Here is a 16,712-nt window from a genome sequence, read left to right on the forward strand (position 1 = left end):
GACTTTTTTTTTCTGGGACACGGGTTTCTCTGTAGCTTTGGAGCCTGTCCAGGATAGCTCTTGTAGACAAGGCTGGCCTCAAACTCTCAGAGATTTGCCTGCCTCTGCTTCCCCAATGCTGGCATTAAAGGCATATGCCACCACAGTCTGGCTCCAAAGACTTTAACTTCTTACAGAGGCATTTGTACATCCGTGTTCATTGCTTTTCTATTCATAGTAGCCAGAAACCAGAAACATCGTAGGTGTCTATCAACTGATGAATGGATAACGAAAATGTGGTGCATTTACACAGCGAAAATATTATTCAACTGTTAAGAAAAATGTAATTTGCAAGTAAATAGGTGGAGCTAGAAACAATCATCCTGATTGAGGAAACCCAGATCCAAAAGGACACATATTGTGTGTTTTCTCTTATTTGTGGATGTTAGTTTTTAAACTTTCACTATATATGTTACAACTTATATACCTATAGAGGTTAGGTACATAGTGATGGGTGATTTCCCAGGGAGCAGGAGTTAGAGTATAGTCTTCTAAGTATACACAAAGAATGAAGAAAAGAGGGAGGTGGGAACGTAGGATACAGAAGGGATAAGGAGAGGGACTGTGGGCGGAGTTTCAGTGTCCTGGAAATCAGCTCTTTCCTGCCAGCTGGCTCCCAAATAACCACACTGAGACCCCTTATTAATTTTAAATGCTCAGCAGATAGCTTAGGCTTACTACTAACTAGCTCTTACAACTTTAAAAAGCCCATATTTTATCTGTGGATGTGGAAGATGCAGGAGGCGTTGAGGGACCAGAATGAAATGATTAAAACACTGTGAATGAAAGTAATTTAAGTAAGAAAAAGTAAATAGCTCAGAAAAAAAAAACAAAATACACAGGACTGACTGTAAAACGCTCAGCTGGCATTCAAAATAATCCTGAGTGCGCAGGGCCTCCCACAGTCTCCTGGTAACTTTTCTTAAACATGACCCTGACCATAGCCCTTATCTATTGTATTCAATAATTTTTTGCAGTTAATAAAGAATATGTTTGAAAATTATTCAGAAAGTGATCACTTTAGATTATCAAATGTTTCTTCCAAATCAGCTCTTGGTTGAGGGGGTAAATGAATGGAAAGAGTAAAGAATGGATTTAAGTTAACAAAACCCAGACCCCTTGTGCACTGTACTGTTCATCACCTACTCACAGGCACGATAATTAGAATCAGAAAGTTTCTGGGTTCAGCAAATGGCAGAGCACCAGGGAGAAGGCAGAGTGGCCTCAGGGACGGAGGTTGCAGAAGCAGCCTTTTCCCCTGAGAAAGCCGAAGTCATGATGATAACATCATGACACCTTGTTGCATTAAGGTCTCAGCTTGATAACAGGGCCTGCTGGTGCCCTGAGGACACCCATCCTGAGCCACTGCACACACTGCATGGGTAAGTGCTGTCATGCCATGGTGGGTTGGAGCTGCCTTGTTATTGAAAGAAACTGTGGAGGGCTGAGATGTGGGAGACAAGGACGTGGGCTCCCTGTCACTCTAGGAGAGGAAAGTGGCAGAATTCAGGAAGAAGATGGTCTACCATTTCCTACCTGTAATCCAGAAGGGCTTCAGTACCCATGTGGACAGTGAGTGTGACCACTGGGTCAGAACTGCTCATTACACAGGACAGGTAGGGTAGGAGACAGGGGCACCTGTGCTGCAGCCTGGAGTGGGAAGCTCTTGCTCCCACAGCTTCTGCACAATCTTTGTGTGTTTTTCCTCCCAGAGCTGGGAACTTTGACCCGAACTGTATAATTTCTAGTGACTACATCTTTTGTAGATGGAGTACTCTTTCTTTCCTTACCATGATTTCATTTTTCTGTGAATTTCTCCTTATTTAGACACAATGTAAACCATAGAATATGAGAAGTGTCGATAAAGCAGACATGAGGCTACAAATGCTAAGAACTGATTTTAGAAAATGGATCTTATAGCATACTGGACACTTCCCTATACACTATGCATGTTAGTTCATTTACTCCCTAAAATACGCCAATATTGCACAAAATGCAATTTATATATGAAAAATACTTTTTAAAGAAGCCAAATAATATTCCTAATAAAATGAATAAATGAGTTGAGAAAGTTGTAAATTTAATCCACAGTGGGTAGTCACAGAACAGGTTCTTGTGAGTCCTGAACTTTCTATTTCTAAAGTTTTGTTATTCCTGAAGCTTCAAGAATACGTATAACTCCTCTGCTGTACTGATATTTTTTATAATCTAACAAATAAAGCTTGCCTAAAGATCAGAGTGCAGCGTTAAGTCATTAGCTAGCCATAGAGACCAGGCAGGGGTGACACACCCCTTTAATTCCAGCACGCAACAGACAGAGGCAGATGGATCCCTGTGAGTTCAAGGCCAACTTGGGCTATTACAGGAGACTGAATCTGTCTAAAGGAGAAACAGAGCTCACACAAAGGTGATCCCAGCACTTGGGATCCCATGTCTTTAATCCCAGGACTAGGGAGGTAGAGATAGGAGTGATATGACTGGGCAGAGAGAGAAATATAAGGTGGGAGGAGACAGGAGCAGATGCAGTCTAAGGTTTCATAAGACAGCATTCATTCTGAGGACTTGTAAAGACAGGATACCCTTTTTGACTGAGGAGTTAGCAAGGTAAGAGTTAGTTGTGGCTTGCTCCTTTCTCTCTCTGATCTTTCAACTTTTTTCCCAATATCTGGCTCTGGATTTTTATTATTAAGACCAACTAGAACTTCAACACTCTACCACATCATTGCAGCAAAATCTCTCATCTAACTGGATGCACGCAGACTGGATTGATTGGTTCCAGCATGGTGAAGGTAAGCAGTCTGTGAAAGCGTTAAGTTGTACATATATGTTTGAAGAATAGGCTCAGGGGTTAAGAGAACTTGCTACTCCTGCAATTCTCAGCACCCACATCAAAGGTAACAGCTATCTACAAATCCAGTTACAATGGATCCAATATTTTACTCTGTCTGGCCTCTGCAGGCATCAGGGACACAAGCAGTGCCCAGGCATATATTCATACACATAAAATAACTAAGCTCAAAATGAATGAATGGAAATATACATATAAGCGTCTCTTTGGCTGTTCCCTGAATAGATGTAAATAGATAATTTTTGCAGTGCAAGAGAGACACTATTCTAAAAACAGTGACAGCTTCCTTATTTCAATATACATTATTGGTAAAATAATGAAAAGAAACAAGAGGTACACCTTTAAAAACATACAGACATAAAAAGATTATTGCAGAGATAGTGTGACTAAAAATTAGCTACATTGATGAATGCCTTTAAATATAGTCCATGATATTCACTGGAATGTGAGAGTTCATAAATTTCCCTCCTGCATGCATGAAAGGACATACAGCAGACATTCCAGAATGTGTATTCTAAATTGGACTGACCTCCCCAGCACCTTAAAGAAGAGAACAGCCAGAACATCTTTTCTTTCCATTCCTCTCTGTGATTTATACAGAATATTACAACCACAACACTCAGTTATCAATTTACTGAGCATCCCATAACAGGCTTATGCAAGGGAACTGATACACTAAAGCCTCTCTCAGGGCTTCTCAGCACATAAGCAGACTGACAGACAGCACAGACTGGAGGATTCAGGGAAATTGTGGGAGACACATTTGTGACCTGTGGGCAGCACTTAGCTATACAGAATTGTGACTGAAATCAGATCACAAAGAGAACATCACATGTACTCTTGTCGCAGGAGGAATGTCAGTGTTACATGTGCTTGGGAGAAGCTGAAAGCAATCTGGAGATGAATTTGGTGAGCAGTACAGAATATTAAAAAGTGGAAGAAAATAAACAATTTTCCTACGTAAAACTATTTATGATTTCTAAAAGTGGAAGAAAAATGAATACATTCATGTTTTAATCTTCATTTTAACGTTAAACAGGATGAGAAAACAGAAGAAAACGAATATTATGTGGAAAATTGCACAAGTTAGTATGGGATAGTAGGTTGCTTGTCATTACTGACTGATTAAAAACAACTGATTTGATGAGCCTTGGAAATCAAAATGTTAGAAGGTACCATTATTGGAAGTCCAAAGAAGCAATGCCTAAGCTAAGAGCTGAGATATGATGCTTTCTTGGGAGAACATTCTCAGGGAATGGTCAGTAATCACACGTAAGTAGGGGATGGTCTCCTTTAAAACAATCCCACAATTGGGAAGATAGGGAATGAAAATTAATCATGCAATCAAGGTGAGAGAATGGGCCTTTCTTCCTAATTATTGTTATTTATTTATTTAATGTAAAGGTCAATTCAGAGTTGGAGACAGAGAAAAGTCACATAACTTTCCCTGAGAAGCAACACCATTTGGGCAAGTATTACACTCCTTTGGAGTAGGTATAATTTTCTATTAGTTCAATACTTGAGGGATGAGTATGCACAGGATGGAAAAGAGGATCTGGGAAGAGAGGACATCTAAGTTGATTTTTAACATCATGACTCAGAAATTGAATAATGCTGCCCTTTGTTTAAATGTTCTCCTGGACAAAAGTTTAAGGACTGGGATATAAAGAACTATCTTCGTAAAGCAGCTAATGCATCAGCGCGGAGTTTATGTCCAGTTGACATCAGCATCATCTTCATGTCGGTGGAAGCAAGAACAGAAGGGGAAAGAACGAAATCAGACATCTACAGCAGAGAACTCTGTGTATACAGACTACACTGTTCTTTTCAGTAAAGAAAGAAGAACACCCACAGGACTGGACCATATCATATTTATCTCCTTGTCTTTCTCAAAATGGCTTTCCTAGTTCGGGAAATATCATGCAGATGATTTGGAGGGACCTCATCCAGAGATTAATTTTCATTTCACTTACTGGACTTGGAGTTTTAGGGAACATCATCTTATTTGTGAGACATGTGAATACTCTCATTATGAGTCCTGAGAAGAAAAGTATAGATGTTATTCTCACCCACTTGGCTTTTGTAAACATAATCATTATTCATTGCATAGGGGTCAGAAGCATAGCCAATATTTTTTTATTTCAGAAACATCCTAGGTGACGTTGGTTGTAAAACTATAATTTACCTAGAAAGGGTTGCCCGTGGTCTCTCCATCTGCACTACCTATCTCCTCAGCGTGGTCCAGGCTGTCACCATCAGTCCCAGGACCACCCTTTGTAGAAAGCTCAAACCACAGACTGCATGGCAAGTTCTCCCCTTCCTCCTTCTCTTTTGGATCTTCAATTCCTTGATAAGCTCCAACTTGCTTCACTATATCACGGCAACCAGGAGCACAAACAGGTCTGAAGCTGGCACGCATACTGAGTATTGCCGTATGCTGCCATCCAGCAACACAGCTAAGTGGCTGTTCCTCGCTCTCATGGCTCTTCGTGATGTCGTTTTTCAGAGTCTGATGGGCTGGAGCAGTGGGTCCATGGCTCTCCATCTGTACAAACATCACATACGTGTCCTGTACCTTCACAGCTCCAGGTCGGCAAATAATTCCAGGCTAGAAATCAGAGCTGCCCAGAGGGTTCTCACTCTCATGGCCTGTTTCCTTTTCTTTTATTGGGCAGATTTCATTTTCTCCTTCTACACAGGCTTCACGGTGACACATGACTTCACAATACTCGACCTAAAAGCATTTTTAGTACTTAGTTATCCTGGCCTCAGTCCCTTTGTCCTGATTGTCAAGGATGTCCATGTTTTTAAGTCCTGCTCTGAGCCCTGAGAAATAAGAAATTCTTTTTCTCACCCAGTTCTTTACGAACTAAACTGTATACACTGAGATGGCTTTTCTCTTCCATTCTATTGTATCACAGCACTAAATGGATTGAGATAATAGATTAATTTTTTCAGAGAGCTTGTCCTGGATAATGAAGATTGGTTCAGGCTCTAGAGTGTTGGCATTGATTCTCATTATCCCACCATTCCTGTCATGCTTTAGCTCACTGCATCCTTCATCAGGAAATGCAGGAGGACATGCAGTCTACCTGAAATTAGAATTTGATTTTTCCACATGCTAGATTTTTAGCCTCATATGGGTGCACAAACGTTTCCTGTCTTCTTGTTTCTTCTAATATACTTCCGGGATCACCAATGCTCCTACTTATATACAAAGCACTTACTATGTGCCAGAGACTGTTCTAAATCCAGTGAGCAGAAGAACAAGTGAAGGAGAAGGATGTCAGGAAACATCCTTTATCTGAAGGTCGCTTGAAAAGTGGAGATGACCACAGAGAGAAGCTGTTTCATTGCACTTAGTGAATGCTTGGCATTGCTGGGTACCAAGCACTAAAGAACTGGTCAGAATAAACGGTGTAAGGCAATTATAAACACACTCATGACACTGATGTAATTTCACTATGGTTTAAGGGTCCCTCAGAGTTCCAGGGATTAGAAGTGTGATGTCCATGTGGCAGTGTTGAGGAGGCAGAACCTTATTTGGAATGGAATCGCCTCAACAAGTGACTCTTCATAAGCACTTTGTGGAATCATATTATTACTACATTTTCCCCATCTTTAGACTTGTATTATTTGGTTTTACTCTAGATTCCTGAACTATTTATTCTTAGGTTCTTGGTTAATCAAGCAGTGTCAAGCAAGGGTTTCATCTTGTGGAGTTGGTTACTGTCATACACTTTGTGCTACCATAGTCCTATCATATACTACAGGCAGTAGACTATTGTAGACAGAGGGTTTGTGGCTGGGTTTGTGCGTATGTTTGTCTTTTGACAGAATGCAGAGTACCTTCTTACAGCAAAGACACTAGGACATAGAAGTGAAGACTCTCTTTAGGCATTGTTTGACATCTCCAAGTTCAGTGAGTAGTATCATGAAGTGTTAAGCAATGGAGCCTTGGACTCAGTTTGTGGGGAGAAACCTAGAGTCTTGGCAATAGCCTGAATTGTTTGGGGATTTCATGGACTCCTTTGGTCAACAACCCTTTTAGGTTTTTTTTTTTTTCAGTTTCTGCCTACTATGACATATGTAATATACAACTTATTTTTACTAGTCCTGGATTCCACATTCAATAGAGAGGACAGAAATTCTGGTTTCTTCAAAAGCTGTCATTTCATTTACAGAAGGAGCATTTTTAGCTTCTAGTATGTGTCAGCTGCACCTATATGTATGGAGACACCATTGTGCAGGGGACAGAGTAAGAGTCATGACCTCGAGCTCATCTCCTAACTCAACCCAATGATGCTTTCTCTTCAAGAACAAAATAATGATGTCATCACTTCTAGTCTTATCCCTGTATATTTATCTACATCATTTTTCATCTGTGTGGGGTAGGGCCACATAGGAGCTAGAATAAAATGTGCATGGAAACTTCACTCTTGGGAACACATAAGTTTTAGAAATGTCATTGAAGTTTTATAGTGAGTAAACATTGCTTTTGGAATGAAGCCAAGAAAATGTTCATTTCCAGTCCCATATGACATTCAATGTGAAGGAATGAAAGAATCAGTTACAACAAAGACCTTCAGTACAACGAGGAAAGGTAAAACAAAGAACTCTCAACTTGTTCTAGTTCATGTGTGGAACTTGCACATGAATCCCCAGTATTGGGCAGCATTCATTCTAATCCAGTCTAGGAATGGATTTTAAAGGGAAATCTAGAGACTTGATCTGTGTGTCAGAAGTTGGTCTTCTGTCAAGCCATAGCTTGGCACAAGAGACTCTAAATGTGTCCTGGATCATGTTTGGAATTTACTACGTAAGCAGAATGCCTAGAGCTGAGAATTATTTATTTTGCTCCTGTTTAAGATAGAATTTAAAAGGGGGGAAAGAATTTGGTCTGTCATTCAGACCACAACTTGACACATTGAGAAGATGAAAAACACTCAAGAGATTCCGGGAGCTCCGTACACAGAAACTTAGTTAGCTGTTCATTTTCTCAACTCACATCCTTTCTTGCAGAATAATTAAACCCTAATTAATCTTGAAATAATCTCTGAGCAAAGCAGATGTAGTAACTGTGGAAATGAAAAAGCTGTACATCAGGGACCAGGGCTCAGCAGAGGCCTTCCTTCCCCCTGACACTGTGACAACATGAAACTTGAAGTCTGATACCTGATGGCAGCCAAGAGCCAACAAATCCTGAAGTACAAATACGACCAGGCAAGTGTCACCTTCCCAGAGCTGCTCCAGAGTCTGTCTGCACCACAGAGGTCCAGGTGAGTACATGGAGGTAAGATCTTCGATTCCCCCTGCTGTGCCATGGAGAGTGTCATTAAAGCAGAAGATTCTTTCTGACAGGGAGCAGTTGAGAGGCTCTGTGGTCCTCAGGACCTCCACTTTCCTTCTGACCCTGAGATGGCTGGTTCCTGGCTCCAGAAAGATCAAAGGAGACTAGTTCCTGGACTTATAGAGATGGAAAAAAAAGCTGAGGTATCACTCTCCATCCTCAGGCTGGAGTATCATGACAGAGCTCTGGCTGGCCCTTTGATTAAGGTTTCTTTCTTGCTTTTTTTTTAAAGGAATCAATAGTATATAGAAGATTTTCAGATGTCTGTCAAACCCTGGAGACAACCATGACACACTCCTGTAATGTCAGCACTAGAGAGACTGAGGTAAGGGAATTATTGTTCTGGGCTAGCCTGGTTTGTATAGAAAGACTCTGTCTAAAAAATAACAAGAAAAAAGAAAAATAAATTTTCTTGTTTTAGCCACCGTGTTTGCCAGCACTGTGGCTCCTACAGCATCACCAGTGTTTGTAACATCGGTTCTTTTCAGGTTTGATGCATTTCCACTTTTCAAATATTGACAGGTGTTTTCTTTTACAATAACATCATAACTCCTAATATACAGACGATTTTTCTTCTGTATCCATTCTTTGTCTCTGCATTATCTAACACATAATATTATACATACTTATATCAGGAACAGTCTTTGTATGTCTGCCGGGTTTGGAGAAATGTAAACCAGTAAGTGTAAGAGTTATTATCATCTTGAGAACTCCTGCTACAAAGGATTAAGGCTGTGAACTAGAGCATATTGAAATAGCTCATTTTAGTTTTATTCCACTGCTAAGCAGCAAAGACAAATAATCTGTTTTCCTTTTGTTTGCTTGTTTTTAGAAAACTAGGAAAAATGGATGTAAGCTACATTAGGTTATTGGGGTTTATTCCCAAACAAGGGATCATCCATATAGCTAAACATATGTCCTTAAATTAATTGCCTATAGCATTGTCCATTATCATGTGGAAATAGTGTCTCCCTCCTGGGATAGTGCGTTCCAATAGAAGGAATCCTTTATTAGAACATCAGAATCTGTTCTGAAATGTGATTGAAATTTGGAGGAAAAAAAGAGAAGAGCAGAAAAGTAGGAAATCAAACAATAAAGAAATAGAAAAATAATAATATTTTCCATCAGGATTTCGGGGAAACTATTGAAGGGATTTTTAGAGATTTCAACCTCTGACTAAATACTTAATATTTATTGTAAATGTGTTAATGAAAGTTGATGTGCTTGGTATTAATGTCTGGAGCATATTTCATTATGTGCAGATATTTGGGATGCTACTATGATGTCTAGGATGCACCAACAATACAGGCAATAATTACCCCTCTGTCAGAGGAACAGTTGAAAAATAACTGACATTTCTAGAGCTATGAGGCAACATAAACCAAAACCTGGAAACACAGCTCAGTTTATACAGGACACAGGTGATATCATGAAGACATAGACATTTATAACAAACCTGTGGGTTTCACAGGAAGAAGAGCAATGTAAAGAGAGCCATTTCAAGTACTCATAGCACACAAACTCGTGAACCATGCAGACTCCTCTTCTTCTAGAAAAGGTGCCAGTGTTTACCACAAATCCCTGCGAAATGAGGAGGGAGCTCTGAATGACATCCTGTCAAGATCTGAATTCTGGAATCAGTTCAGACCAATGTGGAGCAATGCAGTCTGCCTGATAAACAGGTTAGGAAAGAAACAAGCAGAGAAGCACATTTCCAAACAAGCTGACATAACTTCTGCTCACAAGGCCCCTCAGAGCAAAGGCCACCATGACTTCTTTAATGGGAGAATCTTACTCATCCCAGTATACCTAAACCTACTGTACTGTACGTAGCCAATACTGAGGAGTCATAAGTCTAATGACTGCATTCAACTCACGGCTGCACCTAACACCTCATTAATCCCTTTCTTCCAACCCCCTCATCTTCTCCCCTGGTGGAGAGCTAATCCCTGCTCACTGAGATGCCCTGAGGTCACTCACTGGAGTCACAAATGTCCTGAACTCATCCACTGGGGTCACAGTTCTCTCATACACCCTCTCCTAAGAAGCACTGCAGTCTTCTGCTAGACACACTCTCTAGCTACTACCAGGTGGGTACATGAATTTTTCAGCTATCTTGTTATGATTCAGCTTTAACTGTCATGTCCTAAATTGAAAGGTCACGCAATTTGATTTGACATTGAGGACTACCTTAACAAATAACCAGTACACATATTTATGCAGTGAAATCATAGAACGGTCAATAAACAAATTATAAATTATTAGGATGGTGGAATAGAAATTTTGATGCCTTGATGCCAAAGGCAAATCTAGAAATTGTTCAATTAGTCAAAAAGCAGAGAATAAGGGAATATTAAACAAAAGGGGGGGCAGTGAAGAGGGTAAAGTTTGCAGATCTGAGAGATATTACAGGTGCTGACCCAGCAGGGTTCCCAGTGTCTGTAAGTGTGATGTGGGGAAGACAGACAGGGTCAGCAAGAGCCTCAAATTTTGGGAATTGGGTGGGGAAAATGAAACAGAGGAAGAATTTTTGGATGGAGACAATGAAGTTCAATACAGCTATGCTTAGAGTTAATCAGGATAATCCATGCAAACAGAGAGAAACACACACACACACACAAACACACACAACTTAAACAAGTCATTTTTGCTAGTGTAGAGCTCATAAATAAAAACCTTCTTAAAACTTTAGTTTTGAATAGCAGTTACTAAACTCAGCTGTCAGAGCACACACAATATCCTAGAGTCCGCGCTGGGGAAAAGCAGGCTTTTCAGGGACCTAATCCGCAATATTACAGATGTCCACCACTGCCTCTTGCACACTAGAAAAGGCTATTGTGAAAAGTGCACTTTTCAGGTCCATGTCTAACATTTCTGATGCTTTCTTGAAAATGTTTACAGCCTGGAAAAAAGATTTTCGGCCTGAAAATAGGTTTGAATTTCATAAAGGAAATAATTTTCCTCTTAATGACGATGGTTGACACTCTGGGGAATATTTTCGTTTCTGTGAATTATATGATCAGTTGGTGCGGAGGACCTGAGAAGAAACCCATCCACCTTATTCTCATCCACTTGGCTTTTACAAACATCATAATCCTTCTTCCAAGAGGATTGCCAGTGCCAATAGCAGCTTTTGGTTTGAGAAACTTCCTAGATGACACAGGATGTAAAGTCATTATGTACATGGAGAGGGTGGCCCGTGGGGTCTCCATCTGCACGAGCAGTCTTCTCACTGTGGCCCAGGCCATCATCATCAGTCCCAGAGCATCTGGGTGGAGGAGGCTCAGACTAAAATCTGCATGGCACATCCTTCCATTCTTTTCATCCTTTTGGATACTCAACGCTTTAATAGGTATGAACCTAATTATTCCATCACAAGTATAAGCCTGAATATATCAGAGCTTAATAATAGTGACAACTATTGTTATTTTATGCTAGAAAGTCAGAAAACAAAATGGATTGTTCTCCCTCTCATGGTCCTGAGAGATGCTGTGTTTCAGGCAGCCATGGGAGGCGCCAGTGGCTACATGGTATTTCTTCTTCTCCACAAGCACCACCAGCATGTCCTCTACCTCCAGAACTCCAAGCTTCTCTGCAGAAGCTCTCCCCCTGAGCTGAGAGCTGCTCAGAGTGTCCTCCTTCTGATGCTCTGTTTTGTTTTCTTCTATTGGGCTGGCTGTGCTTTTTCTCTGTTTTTAATTCTCTCATTAGTGGGCAAATATTGGATAGTAAATATTCAAAAATTTCTAGTTCTTGGTTATGCAACTTTAATCCTGTTGTTTTGATTCACAGGGATGGACTCCTGCCTGAGTGTTGCCGTGCTCAGTGAGAGAATTCAAGAAACTATCTCTCTCATTATTATGTTCAACAAGTGTGAAAGAACTCTCAGTTCTACAATGTTGTAAGAAAGACAAAATCTCACACAGCAGTTTAAGTATATGTTTATTCTCAGACAATCTTCTGAGAGACTCAAGACTTGAGCAAAGAGAGAGAAAGAAGACCTTAGCAAATGATAGTGATATCAAAAATTCATTCTCTCTATGGCCACATGGGGAAGAAACTTTATTTAACTTTTTATATTTGTATTCATTTTTGTTTATGAATAGTTTGACTGCATTATGTTTGTATAACTTGTGTGTGCCTGGTGGCTCTAGAGAATGGAAGAGATCATAAATGACCTGTGAACCAGTTGTCAGGCACTGAGAAAATGGCCTTAATTAGGATTTGCAAAATTGGTTTACTACTACCATGACTGGAAACATAAAGATGAATTTGGAAATTTTATCAAATAGTGATTTAGTCATGCTAGTCCAAGAAATTCCATATCTTGTTCCTGACTCTATCTTTGTTAAATTTTAGTGCCACAAATCTATTTTGGAATTCTTCAAAGTGTCTGTAAGATTCCACTTATAGAAAAGACTTTACAGAATTGTGAAAGGCTGACAAGTACTGTGCAGTCAGTCCCTAGATGACCAATGCTCAGTCACAGAACTTAAATGCCCTGAAACTTCTCACTGATCTTATATTTGTGAACATTCTCTGCAGGAATAAACATTGTACATAAAGGATAAACGGGTTAACAAATACCATTTCACGTTTTATCTGTCTATAGCTTCTGTGCTGAGTAATAAAATGTGGATTACCTTTTGCAAAATGAATGAATAAGCATGATTGGATGGAGACTGACCCTCTATGTTGAAAAGCTCAGTTTTCTGTGCAGGCTACGGAAGAGCTTTGATGAAGGTGTGATGTGAAGAGTGGGTGTTTCACCAATGATAGCCTATGCTGGAGAGGATGTGGGGTGAGGGGAACACTCATCCATTGTTGGTGGGAATGCAAACTTGTGCAGCCACTGTGGAAATCAGTGTGGCGGTTTCTCAGGAAACTGGGAGTCAACCTCCCTGAGGACCCAGCAATTCCACTCTTGGGAATATACCCAAGAGATGCCCTATCATACTATAAAAGCATTTGTTCAACTATGTTCATAGCAGCACTATTTGTAATAGCCAGAACCTGGAAACAACCTAGGTGCCCCTAAATAGAAGAATGGTTAATAAAGGTGTGGAACATATACACATTAGAGTTCTACTCAGCGGTAAAAAACAATGACATCTTGAATTTTGCATGCAAATGGATGGACATAGAAAACGCTTTACTGAGTGAGGTAAGCCAGACCCAAAAAGAGGAATATGGTATGTATTCACTCATATGAGGGTTCTAACCATAATTAAAGGTCTTTGAGCCTATTATTCGTGATCCTAGAGAAGCTAAATAAGAAGGTGAACCTGATGAAAATCATGTAGCTATCTGTCTGGAGATTGGAAATAGACAAGAGTCCCAGGTAACCTCGGGTGCATGGGGGGGTGGGATGGTTGTTGGAAGGGGAGAGTGTTAGAGAGAAGGGAGTAGGGGAGGAAAGGGGAAAGCTAGGTGGACCGGGATGGGGGGAGGGAGGAAGAATGGATATGAGATCAGGGAAGAATATATTTCAACTAAGGGAGTCATCTTAGGGTTTACAGGAGACTTGATTATAAATGGGATCACAGGTTCAAGGAAATCCCCAGATTGTTCTCTGGACAGAAGAGAGGGTGCCTGAAACGGCCTAGGCCCATAACCATACTGATGAATATTTTGCTTGTCACCACAGAACCTTCATCTGGCGATGGATGGAGATAGAGACAGAGACCCACATCAGAACACTGGACTTAACTCCCTAGGTCCAAACGAGAAGCAGAAGGAAAGAGAACGTGAGCAAAGACGGCAAGATCAGAGAGAACCTTCATCCCACGATGGATGGCGATACAGATGGAGACCCACATTGGAGCACCGGACTGAGCCCCCCCAAGGTCCAAATGAGGAGCAGAAGGGGGAAGAAAAGGAAAAAGGAAATAAGGACTGCGAGGGATGTGATCACCCACTGATACAAGGGGACGGATCTAATGAGAGTTTACCAAGGCCAGTTGGACTGGAACTGAACGAGGACGCAATCCAACCAGATTCTCTGAATATGGCCGGATTCTCTGAATGTGGCTGGCACGAAGTCTTTCTGAAAAGCCATTGACAATGGCACTGGGACTTGTTTCCTCTGCATATACTGGATTTTGCAGATCCAGTCCGTCTGGACACTCACCTTCCTGGACCTGGAGGGAGGGGGGAGGAACTTGAACTTCCCACTGGGCAGGAAACCCTGACTGCTCTTAGGGATGGAGAGGGAGGAGGAGAGGGAGTGGGAGGAGTGGGAGGGTGTTGGGAGGAGGGGCGGAAATGGAAACTTTTATAATTTAATAAAATTACAAAAAAAAAATAAAGCTAACTTCAAAAAATGTAAAAAAAAAGAGTGGGTGTTTCAAGTTTTCAATAAAGGGTTCACCTTTAAAAAAAAGAGAAAGAAAGAAAGAAAGAAAGAAAGAAAGAAAGAAAGAGAGAGAGAGAGAGGGAGGGAGGGAGGGAGGGAGGGAGGAAGGAAGGAAGGAAGGAAGGAAGGAAGGAAGGAAGGAAAAAGAAAAGAGACTGAGGCTTGTTTGCAGCTGCCTTTTGTTAACGCTGGGTGCTCTGCACAACACTGTCCAGCTCTTTGTCACCAGAGCTGCAGAGGGTCTGGTTCTACACTAATTTAAATGAAGGATATCAGATGTGACACTTAAGTTCTTAAAAATTAAGGCATAAACCTACCTCTAATGTGCAATATTTCTTTACACCGTATATATAGGTCACTGTGATTGATTTAATAAAGAACTGCCTGGCCAATGTGTGGACAGGTAGAGGTTAGGTGGGACTGCCAGGCAGAAAGCTTGAAGGAGCGAAAGAGTCTCAGGAGTCTCAGGGAGATGAAGAGGAAGCAGGAGATGAGCTTGCTGTAGTGAGAAAAGGTACCAAGCCAGGTGGCAGAGTGTAGATAAGAAATATGGGTTAATTTAAAATGTGAGAGTTAGCTAATAAGAAGCCTGAGCTATTGGTTGAGCATTTATAATTAATAATAAGCCTCTCTGTCCTTATTTGGACAACAGCTGGCAGGACAAATCTGATCGGCAATTTAGTTGGAAAAATCCAGCTACATCTAAGAATACTACAATTTTATTTTCAATGATTATATCCACAACTATTTTCAGCTGTGTCACATGACTAAAACCTCTGTAACAGTTTGGATTCGGGGTTATTATGGTTATATTTTGCCAGACAATCTGATCTATCGCTAATGAAGAAAACTCCCACATGTTGTCCTCTGGCCTCCACATGCATGCTGCGACACACGTCTAAACCCACAAAATGAACTTTTAAATAATTAAAACATTGTAAAAAGAGAAGAGACAGGAAATACATAGTTGTTGACACAGCATGCCCAAGGATGATCTGGACTCTGAGTGCCATATAGAGTTGGTATTGTGAATTTTTTCCTTAAAAAAGAGTAGAATGAAAGAAAACAAAACAAAAACTTGATCAGAACAAAAATTAAAAATTTAGCATATAATGAAAATTCTAAGTAAGTAGTGGATAGTGAAGGCAACTGAGAAATTGGATTCAGTTATGCCGTTCAAGTGAAGCACGAAAGATTAGACAGATGGGTTAGTATAAATAACTTCATCGTTTCCTTACTCTGAACACATTGTTGTAACTAGCATGGACCTGTGGGCATTATGCTAAGTGAAATCGGTCATCTGCATATAGACAAATATCACGTGATTTTGTTAATAAGTGGAACCTAATAGATCAGAGAATAGAGCCTTCAGAGTGTGGTGTGCAGCCCTCAGAAACTACCTCATATTTGTGAGGTGTTCATGCTTATATCTGCTTCCTCCTTATAATCAGAAATATGAAGCTGTGGCTACTCAGAGCTTGCCAGTCTTCACCTTCAAATTCTCACTGTCATGTGACTTCTTAGGAAGATATTTAAAAAAAATAGTTCATCCCAGATCAGGGTAAAAACTGTGCAAAGAATTGATTCCATCTAAATTGAGTTGAATGGACCAGTTTACTTGGATTACCAGATTACATTGTAATTTATAGGTCATGGGAGACTCAAATGCACCCACATGACCAGAAATTCTGGCTCCAATATAAGTGACAACCAAAAAAAAAAAACTGTATGAGAACAGATACCAAGCCTCAATCAAGATTCTATTTACTTCCCAAGTCAGTAAGCAGCTATGGCAGGAAGAATGGAGACTGGAATCTTAGGCAAACGTGAACGCGGCCTCCAGGTCCCCAAGAGATTCTGTCTCATAACCAATATCATAGAGAAAGCTACTGCTCTGCTGTGCCAAGGGTATTCTGTGGGCCTTACAGTCACTGCTTCATGGGGGCCAATGTCCATGGACTGTCTAGTTCTGTCAACTTGACACAAGCTAGAGCTACCTGAAAGGACGAAACCTCCACTGAGAAAATGCAGCCATAAGATCCAAATGTAGAGTGTTTTCTTAATCAGTGATTGATGGGGGAGTTCCCAGCCCTTTAGGGTAGTGCCATCTTGGGAAAATG

The 16,712-nt window shown here is 40.6% G+C and overlaps 2 pseudogenes; both read left to right on the forward strand.

The window, feature by feature from the left end:
* Positions 1–4,727: 4,727 nt before the first annotated feature.
* Positions 4,728–5,717, forward strand: LOC148119825 (putative vomeronasal receptor-like protein 4; annotated as a pseudogene).
* A 5,333-nt stretch (positions 5,718–11,050) lies between these two features.
* LOC148119826 (putative vomeronasal receptor-like protein 4) lies at positions 11,051–12,066 on the forward strand (annotated as a pseudogene).
* Positions 12,067–16,712: the final 4,646 nt, after the last annotated feature.

This window comes from Myodes glareolus, chromosome 14, assembly GCF_982192425.1.
Source record: "Myodes glareolus chromosome 14, mMyoGla1.1, whole genome shotgun sequence".
NCBI classification, from domain to species: Eukaryota; Metazoa; Chordata; class Mammalia; order Rodentia; family Cricetidae; genus Myodes; species Myodes glareolus.